Source organism: Danio aesculapii, chromosome 7, assembly GCF_903798145.1.
Source record: "Danio aesculapii chromosome 7, fDanAes4.1, whole genome shotgun sequence".
NCBI lineage: Eukaryota > Metazoa > Chordata > Actinopteri > Cypriniformes > Danionidae > Danio > Danio aesculapii.
In genome coordinates, this window is record NC_079441.1 from 69598093 (window position 1) to 69609050 (window position 10958).

Genomic DNA, 10958 nt, shown 5'->3' on the forward strand with positions numbered 1-10958 from the left:
AGAGATAGTTGTGCGTGAAAATTCCAGTAGATAGTTTCTGAAATACTCAGACTAGGCCGTTTGGCACCAACAACCATGCCACGTTCAAAGTCACTTAAATCACCTTTCTTGTTGGACAGGTGTACCTAATAAAGTGTCCGGGGAATATATATATATATAACATTACAAATATCATAACTAAAAATAATAATAATAAATATTTAAAATATATTATACCCTCCATATATTCTAATCTAATAAATTATATGTTTTCAAAAATTGTCAAAAACTTATTTGTAGAAAGTATATTTGTGCAAATATATATATATATATATATATATATATATATATATATATATATATATATATATATATATATATATATATATATATATATATATATGTATATATGTATGTTTGCTAATTTTTTTATATTTTTATTTAGATTTATATCATATATTTAAATATATGGGATATTATAATACAAGAAACAGAACCCCTGCTGTCATTTGTAAGACGTGTATTTCAGGAAACTGATCCCATGTCAGTGTAATGAAGGCATGTGCTCTATCCACAGGCAAGCACTCTTATCTCAGATGGTTCCTACATGGTAGCGTAAACACAATACTAATGCGACGCACAGATGACACACTGATGCCATATTGTAATCAAGGCTGGAGCTTGAGGGATGAAAATAGTTGGTTGCTCATTGTATGGTAGTAAAGGCACGTGACTGCATTTCTCTCTTTTGCTCTGTCTCTCTCACGCAGACATGCTGCAAACCTTATCTGATTGTTCTCTTTATGGCAATTAAGAAACAGCGAGCTAAAAATATGTCTCTGTTGTGATTTCCTTCTTAAATGGGTTTTGATTTGTTTTGGTTTTTCTCCCTCGTGCTGGCAGCTGAGCGTTTCCAAGAGGAGATGATGTTCTGAACTAGAGTACAACCTGTCACCATTCTGTAGTTGGCGGTGGCATGAAATGAACATAAGCAGCACGTTTTCAGCATAAATGAGCTGTCAAACTGTCAGCCAACAAATGGCGACAGACATAATCAAATAAACAGTATTCTGAAATGTTAGTAATGTATTGTTGCACACCCAATTTTTATAATGCAGCGCTGGTTGAGATGCATTTTCCCCATAGGGATTTAGTCTTTGTTAAAGTGTTGTAAGTCATGAACAAATCGACCTGCTATGAGGAGAATCACAAGCTTTGATTTGAAGCAATGACATAAATTTAAAAAGATGGAAATGTATGAAATGATTCATTCAAAGCTGTTGGATGCATCTAGGGAGACAATATATTTCAAGAGTATTGCACAATATGAAAACATAAACAAAGAATGAAATATGTTGTTCCATTACTTCAAGCAAGTGGGTTAAGTGTACTCCTTAATATTCAACAGAGATTTTGCTCCATATTGACATGATAGCATCACGCTGTTGCTGAGGATTTGTTGGCTGCACATCCATGATGCGAATCTCCCATTGCACCACATCCCAAAGGTGCTCTATTGGATTGAGTTCTGGTGACTGTGGAGGCCATTTGAGTACAGTGAACTCGTTATGTTCAAGAAACCAGTCTGAGATGATTCGCGATGACATGGTGAGTTATCCTGCTGGAAGTAGCCATCAGAAGATGGGTACACTGTGGTCATAAAGGGATGGACATGGTCAGCAACAATACTCAGGTAGGCTGTGGTGTTGACACGCTGCTCAATTGGTACTAATGAGCCCAAAGTGACCCAAGAACATATCCCCCACACCATTACACCACCAACACCAGCATGAACCGTTGATACAAGGCAGGATGGATCCATGCTTTCATGTTGTTGACGCCAAATTCTGACCCTACCATCTGAATATAGCATCAGAGACTCATCAGACCAGGCAACGTTTTTCCAATCTTCTATTGTCCGAATTTGGTGAGCCTGTGTGAATTGTAGCCTCAGTCTCCTGTTCTTAGCTGACAGGAGCGGCACTCGGTGTGGTCTTCTGCTTTTGTAGCCCATCCACCTCAAGGTTGGACGTGTTGTGCATTCAGAGATGCTCTTCCTTGGTTGTAACGAGTGGTTATTTGAGTTACTCTTGCCTTTCTATCAGCTGGAACCAGTCTGGCCATTCTCCTCTGACTTCTGGCATCAACAAGGCATTTGCGCCCACAGAACTGCCGCTCACTGGAAATTTTCTCTTTTTTGGACCATTCTCTGTAAACCCTAGAGATAGTTGTGCATGAAAATTCCAGTAGATCAGCAGTTTCTGAAATACTCAGAACAGCTCGTCTGGCACCAACAACCATGCCACGTTCAGTCACTTAAATGACCTTTCTTCCCCATTCTGATGCTCGGTGTACTATCAATACAGCCCTTAATTTGCTTATACTAGATGCATAATCATCACATTTGTAGACTGGCTTGCATGGTTCGGGATCTGTAGAGCTGCGCATCGTTGGATTTGCTCTTCAGTGTTTGGACTCTCAGTAGTGATTATTAAACCACACTGAACTGAGCTAAACTGAACTGAACTTAAACACTACAAACTGAACTACACTGTTCCTATTGACTATGATCTTTTATGTGAAGCTGCCTTGACACAATCTACATTGTAAAAGCGCTATACAAATAAAGGTGAATTTGCCTGTGGATGAAAAAATGTTTATGTTTCTTGCACAGACTGAATGTTTATTTGATAAGACCATGCATGGGTATTCATTTTGTTTTGCCTGTATATGTGTATTTGTTTTACTCTGCAGGTTGCAAAGGACCACAATTTTCAGTTAAATATTTATGCTGTTCTAAAGAAAGAGTCACCTTCATCTTGGATTGCCTGAGGGGGAGTAAATTAACAGCAATTTGTCATTATTTCTGCACTGGAAAAAAAAAAACAGCTTAGAGTTTTTTGTCTTGTTTCTGGTTTAAAAATCTAAAATCTACAAGTAGAAAATATTGTTTTCACAAATAATAAGTCAAAATTAAGTGAGTGATTTCTTAAAATAAGAAAAAGAAAATCTACCAAAGGGCTAAGATAAGTAATCTTATTTTAAACCAAAACAAGATTATTTGACTTACCCCATTGGCAGATTATTTTGCTTGTTATTAGGAAAAACCCACTTAATTTTGACTCTTTATTTCTAAAAACAAAACAATAGGTTTCACTTGTCTGGATAATGCTCTCTGATTTTAAGAATTTGAAGATATTTGGACTAGGAACAAGTCAAAAGAGCATATTTTTTTGCAGAGTTTCCCTTTATGTATAAGTATATTATGAAAAAAAAAAAATTCTTGCGGATAATATATACCTCTTGCATCTTGTCAACTCCACAGCCTACCTGAGTATTGTTGGTGACCATGTCCATCCCTTTATGACCACAGTATACCCATCTTCTGATGACTTCCAGCAGGATAACGCGCCATGTCATAAAGTGTGAATCATCTCAGACTGGTTTCTTGAACATGACAATGAGTTCACTGTACTCAAATGGCCTCCACAGTCACCAGAGCTCAATCCAATAGAGCTCCTTTGGGATGTGGTGGAATGGGAGATTCGCATCATGGATATCGCAATATGGAGCAAAATCTCTGAGAAATATTTCCAGTACCTTGTTGGATCTATGCCACAAAGGATTAAGGCAGTTCTGAAAGCAAAAGGGGGTCCAACCTGGAACTAGTAGAGTGTACCTAATAAAGTGGCCGGTTAGTGTATACATAAATATATGCATTTTTAAAAAGTGCAAGCGGACTTTACATTTTAATAATCCTTAGATATATATATACAGTCTGGGTTTGGAATGTGCATTATAGCTACACTGCATGTGGCTTAGACGCACCAGCACTGTAAAACATTTATTAACGTGGACTTGGAGGCAGATTTGGGGCAAAGCTCTGGGAGCTTACCTTGCAGTTTAAAGGCATCTGTGCTTATATTTGCAAAGCTATTTTGTGGGATATACTCTCCTGGTGTTTTAAATTTGATTTCAACGAAACATGTTTATGCATCAAACTATGCATTTATATACAGCGGGTATTGAAGACGTCATGACTTTTCACAGTAAATATATGTCTAAAGGAGCTGTTGATGTAAAATTGACAAAAAAAAAGTACGGAACTACTGAAATGTATTTTAAACATTGTTTAAAAGCTCAATTTTTTTGCTAACGACAGGTTAAAGACATGTCTTGTTAGGAGAATGTAGTTGCATGCATTGCTCAGGTGTAGTTTTTCCCAGACTTCAACATGGTCTAAAAATCTTGATGGTTCTGTTTGTCTCCTCTACGAATGCTGATTTTTAGTTTTGTATTGGATTCAACTCAGGTGATTGCCTGGGCTGTTCTAGCAACTTTATTTTCTTTTCTGAAGGCAATTTAGACTTTCCTTGGCTGTGTTTAGGATCACTTTTGAAAAACTATTTGTAATTTATACCGTAGTGATCATTTCTGCTTATTGATGACAGAAACACAAAGTGCTGCAGTGGCTCCATATCTGTTAACATAAAACAATTAAGTTGTCCCAAAAAACTTAGGAATTGTGTTGTTTCAACTCATTTTAAATACATAGTTCGAACAAGCAGCAAAAGTTGTTAAGTGTTGGCTGCGCCATTGTGGCAGTTTTCTTTTCTTTTCTGAAACTAATTAAGGGTTTCCTTGGTTGTGTTTGGGATCATTGTCTTGCTGTAATGCTCATCCTGGTTTCACTATCTGGTAATGTAGGTGAAGCAGATATATATATATATATATATACGCTGACGAGGAGCAGTTATAGGTAGAATAACTACTCAGAGATTTCAGCTGCAATCTGGGCCTTCCATGCCTTTTTACACCTCCCTTTCTTCATGTGTTCAATACTTTTTTCCCTGCTTAATTTCTAAACTAATTTGTTTTGTTTTCTTCCTAGCAATGATTGTTTTGGTTGTTACCAACATCTGGTGACAATTTCAAGTCAGTAGCACCTTTAGAAATATGTTTTCTGAGACGAAACATTTTTTGCGTTCATTACTTATTTTACCTGCTGTATAATAATATTTTCACTTTTCGATGACTTTGAATTGTAATATATACCATAGTGTTCATGTCCGTTCTTTGATGACAGAAACACAAAGCACTGCTGTGGCACCATATCTGTTAACATAAAACAATTAAGTTGTATAAAAAACTTAAGAATTGTGTTCTTTCAACTCATTTTAAATACATAGTTTAAACAAGCAACAAAAGTCGTTTAGCGTTGGCAGCACCATTCTGGCAGCTTTACTTTATTTTATTTCATTTTCTGAAACTAATTAGGAGTTTCATTGGCTTTGTTTGGGATCATCGTCTGACTGAAATGTCAGCCTGATCTCACAAGGAAATGTAACTATATTACGTTTCGCCAGTGGCTAGTTCATACAAATTCATACCAGTTTAGTCGTACAAAATTGTATGATCTTTAAAAGGGGGCGTGGCACCCAATCCCACCACCTAAACCCAACCGTCACTGGGGGATAAGCAAATTGTACTAAATTGTATGAATGAGATCGTATGATTCCATATGAATTAGCCACAAAATCAAAAAGTATTTTTCGTTATACTCTATGTTTTTTAAAGTATGTAAATAACATCTTACATTGTTGCGAATACCGTCTTCTAGGCTCAAAGATGGAACCATTTCGAAAGATATAAAAAAACAAATAAATCTAAATGTGTTTATCCAATAGATAAATAAATAAACATACTCTGCTATGTAGAAACATATCAATTGAGTTAAGTACTGAGGAAATATAATATTTAAAGTAAACTGAATTTAAATTAGGGGGCGTCACGGTGGCATAGTGGGTAGCATGATCACCTCAAAGCAAGAAGGTCGCTGATTAGAGCCTCGACTGGGTCAGTTGGCATTTCTGTGTGGAGTTTGCATGTTCTCACCGTGTTCACGTGGGTTTCCTTCAGGGGCTTCGGTTTTCCCCACAAGTCCAAAGACATGCGGTACAGGTGAATTGGTGGGGTAAAAAGTAGCATTTTTACTCATGGCACTTTTGGCAATACTCTACAGAAACCATAGCTCCGGCGATAATACTATAAATGCTCATTTGTAGGAGAGGCTTGTGTGTTGTTGATAAAAAATGGTTTGTTTATCCCCATTACTTTGTTCATTATTTGGCCAAAACCCAAAAAAGTGGTGTACTTTTTACCCTGCACTTCCCTAACATTCATTTACACTGACATGAGGAAGGTGCTGAATAACTACTGAGAGATTTCAGCTGCTGTCTGGGCCTTCCATGCCTTTTACACCTGCCTTTCTTCATGTGTTCAATACTTTTTCCCTGTGTCATTTCATTTTATTACACAGAACTTAAGCTTATTTTAAGTTTTCTAAGCTTATTAGTTTTCTTTGCATGTATGCATTACTTCGGTTGCTACCGACATCTGGCGAAAGTTTCAAGTCAATGGTACCTTTAGAATTATGTTTTCTGTCAAAAAAAGACGTGTTCAATAAGTATTTTACAACTGTATAATACTATTTTCACATTTCAACTATAATATAGAATTGTAATATATGCTGTATTGTTCCTATCTAGAGACTGTGACTTTCATATCTGTTAACAAACTATCTACGAGCAACAAATGAACACATGACTATTGTTTTTCTCCCTCCAGCTCGTCTTATCATTAGATCCTGTCTGCAAAACAAGACAACCAGATGAAAGCAACCCCGAGACGTAATATTGGAGCCTCGGAAACACACTTAACTTAAGATGCATCACCTCGCCACACACACAAAAAAAAACGCACCGCGGATACAATAAAACCCAAAATAATAGCAGCAAATGGAAGACAGTTCCTCTGAAAGGAAGTCATCTTGAGAGAGGAATCAAAGAAAGCTATTCAGCCCAGTCTATCAGAACAAAAGGCTTTCTATTGACGAATTCAACCATTTCACAGGAGGTTTGGAGTGTGGCCGATTGCTACCTTGGAGGACCCGGTGTGTATTATTGGAGTAAATGGCATAGCGAGGGCTGGGGCCTGCTATAGCCGGGACTGGGCTATGAAATTGGAAATAACAATGGCGGGACACAACAGCATATATCCACACCAAGGACATAACTCAAGAGAGAAGTATATGGGCTCAGTGGGAAAAGCCCTGTGATATTTTTTAAAGAGAAAGCTCGATGCTGAAATCTCCCGTGGACAAAAAAACAGCACGGTCAAGGAAGGAAAAAGAAAAAAGCTGGCTCTAGATTGTTTCTCAGAGCAGAATATAGTGGAAGGAGCTCGCCATCTGAGGCCGTCATTACGGCAAGTTAGAATCACTATGCAGTCATGAAAGATGCATGGAGAAAAACATGAGTCTGGCAAGAAGACGAGCACGAGCGGGGTTGTGTTTACAAGCTCCGAATGACATGCGTTCGCATATGAGTGCTGATTTTTTTTTCGTGATTCCACAACACTGACTGCCACACCGTGAAAACTGTCATACTCTTTCTGAGGGATGCACTGTAACAAATATCTGTTAATGAACAGTTTCTGTATTTTGTGACACACTAGGGTTTTCTGTTTATTTACGGTTGTGAATTGCATTATGGGATGTTGATCTCTGCTGACTTTTGATGTTGAAAATTTCTCTTCAGTTTAACAAAATTACTTTGATTGACATTTGAGTAGTTTAAAATCCTTTAACAAATAATCTATAGAGAAATAAGTCTGTAAAATAGAAGAAAATGTACTGGCAGTTCATTACAAAGTTTTGTAGCATAATTGTCACGATCACCAGCGATCGTAACTCCCTAGATCGCTGGTTTGCACACATGGACTACAAATCCGCCATTCATGGACTACATATTCATACATGCACTCCGTTCACACACACATGCTTCCTCATTTCCACTGATTAGACTCTCACAGCTGATGCAGCTTCTAGACTGATTACAGACACTATTTATCAGCACACACTCTCACTTCCATTGCCGAGTCTTGTTAGCTGTAAAGTGACATTACAACGCGGTTTCCTTAGTCTTGTTCCTCCGAGGTTTTGATCTTTGCTTGGTTTCCCTTTCTCCTTGTCTGCCGCATGTCTACCGACCTCTCGCCTGTGTTTGACTACGATTCTGGACTGCCTGTATACATCTGTTTGCACCTGTGTTGACCATTGCTTCCCTGACTTTGAATAAACCTGCATGTGGATCCTAAACCTCAGTTGTCTCTGTCACTCCCCGTGTTACAATAATATACAACACCAACCCAGATAATGTATTATTTTAAACTATTAAAAATGGCCATAAAAGTCTCTTTTTTGATCTTTTCAAGATTTAAAGTTGTTGAAAGAAAGATCAAGATCCCGTAATGTATTTCAAAATCATAACAAATTGGGGAAAGTAAAAAAATTAATCACAAAACACCAAAAACTACTAATTTACGAATATTTTTTAGTGTGGAAGTTTTTAGGGACTTTACAAACCTATTTGGGAGTCATGACATGATTGCAAAATGATTCTCCATCTACACTTTTGTCTTTAAGGCAATACAAATGAAAATGTTTTGACATAATTGCTTCAAAACTAATTGTTCTTGTGGGTTCTATTTGCCTAAAATAGAGCTAAATTCAACCCAGGCTCATTCTAAAAATGTACCCCTATATACAATTCTGGAGAGTGCCAAATACGCTCACAGGAGGTACGTTTTTTTTTGCAGTTTTTGTTTTCACAAATCCATCAGAGGCCACTGTGTATGCACTTTGAGATCTCAAATTTCTCTCGCGAGTGCCATTTGCGACTGCTTTTCTCACGTAAATACACCAGAGGCCGCTGTCGACAGACTGACCAATCGACTGACCCACCTTCCTTCTTCTCCAAATCCAACCAATAGTGATAGACACTGATAGACCCGCCTATCCACTTCCCTAAACCGACAGTTGTAAAATGCAGTCATGAAAAAGTAAAGCACCTAACCTGATTTTTACCACGTTTTCAGATTTTACCACATTCTCACTCGGTTATTTACTTGTTTATTACATTATTGGCCTCCTGTTTTTGTCTTACCTGCTTTTTGGAACCGTTCTTCACCAGACTCAAACCTCGTCATTGCACTCAATTCCTCTTTGCGTCTCAAATCCGCTGACATACGCTCACAGGAGGTATGTTTTTTTTGCAGTTTTTGTTTTCACAAATCCACCAGAGGCCACTGTGTACGCACTTTGAGATCTCAAATTTCTCTCGCGAGTGCCATTTGCGACTGCTTTTCTCACGTAAATACACTAGAGGCCACTGTCGACAGACTGACCAATCGACTGACCCACCTTCCTTCTTCCCTAAACCCAACCACTAGTGTTTTCGAAAGCACTGATAGACCCGGCCATCCACTTCCCTAAACAGACAGTTGTAAAATGCAGTCCAGAAAAAGTAAAGCACCTAACCTGATATTTACCACGTTTTCAGATTTTACCACATTCTCACTCTGTTATTTACAGAAGGGTGTGAAGGGTGGGTCAGTCGATCAGTCAATCATTCAGTCAGTCGACAGCGGCCTCTGGTGGATTTATGCAAGAAGCGCAGGCATGAATGGTACTCACGAGAGAAATTTGAGATCTGAAAAAGCATACACAGCAGCCTCTGGTTCGCAAAAACAAAAACTGCAAAAAAACAAACAAAAACCTACATCCTGCGGCGTATTTGCTGCTCTCCAGGAATGTATACAGGGGTAAGTAATCAGAATGAGCCTGGGTTAAAACTATCACGATGCGTCGATGAATAAATTTTTCCTTCCACCCCTTCTGTTTATCAGGATTAAAACTGAGAGTTTGTAACACATTAGCGGGTGTTCTTATGCAGTTCTGCTATGATTAAAACTCCAACTCCCTTTGTGTGAGATGATGAGTTTGCCTCTCTTGCTCTCTCAGCAGTGACGGCATGCTTGGGAAGAATTAGGTCACTATTTGAGTGGTGTGCCTGCAAGAAAACTCCATGTTAAAATGGTATGCAATGGTGAAAGATGGGGGAGGAATGGTGCACGGCTTGAACATTTTAGAAATGTTGTCGAAAAGTGGTGTACTTCTCATGACCGCTCTAAATACTCTTCAAACACGCGAGGAGAGAGGGAAAATTGCATGTGATATGTTGGCTTGCATACAGGCGAAAGCCCTTACGGCATCATAAAAAACAGTGTATCATCATCTTTTTTCCCCTTACAGAGGGAATTTCTCCTATATGGCACCCCACCCCCTAAACTGCCATTGCATACTTGAATATATGCAGATTTTGTGTTCCTTAATATACATAGACAGATCATGAAAATGGTAACATGAGAAGAAGATGCTAATCAATGACACCACAAACAAAAAAAGGTTCCAGGCTGGAAAAACTAGTCCTAGGAAGCATTCAGTCAGCTTGATTAAAAATGAAAGTGAAAATAGCCTTCAGATTACTTAAATACTTTTAAATGCAACCTAATTTGGTCATTATATGGAAATAAATACACATTTATATTGAATACAATCAGTTTTACTTACAAGTATTTTGTTTATACTCAAGAAGGACTTTTGTTGCATTTATTTATTTTAAATTTCCTAATTGTAATGTCTAAAATCTTCCTAAAATCATTTGTTTTTGCTTAAACTACAACACAAAATGGTTTTTATGCTTACATTTAAGTGTATGACTGAATAAATTGATTCAGATTTTTGTAGTTTTGTCATTAATTTGATATAATATATATATATATATATATATATATATATATATATATATATATATATATATATATATATATATATATATATATATATATATATATATATATATATATACAGTTAAAGTCAGAATAATTATATTTAGAGCAAGGAAATTTTCACAGTATGTCTGATAATATTTTTTCTTCTGGAGAAAGTCTTATTTGTTTTATTTCAGCTAGTATAAAAGTAGTTTAGAATTTTAAAAAAAACATTTTAAGGTCAATATTATTAGCCCCTTAAAGCTATATATTTTTTCGATAGTCTATAGGCATTTCTGTGTGGAGTT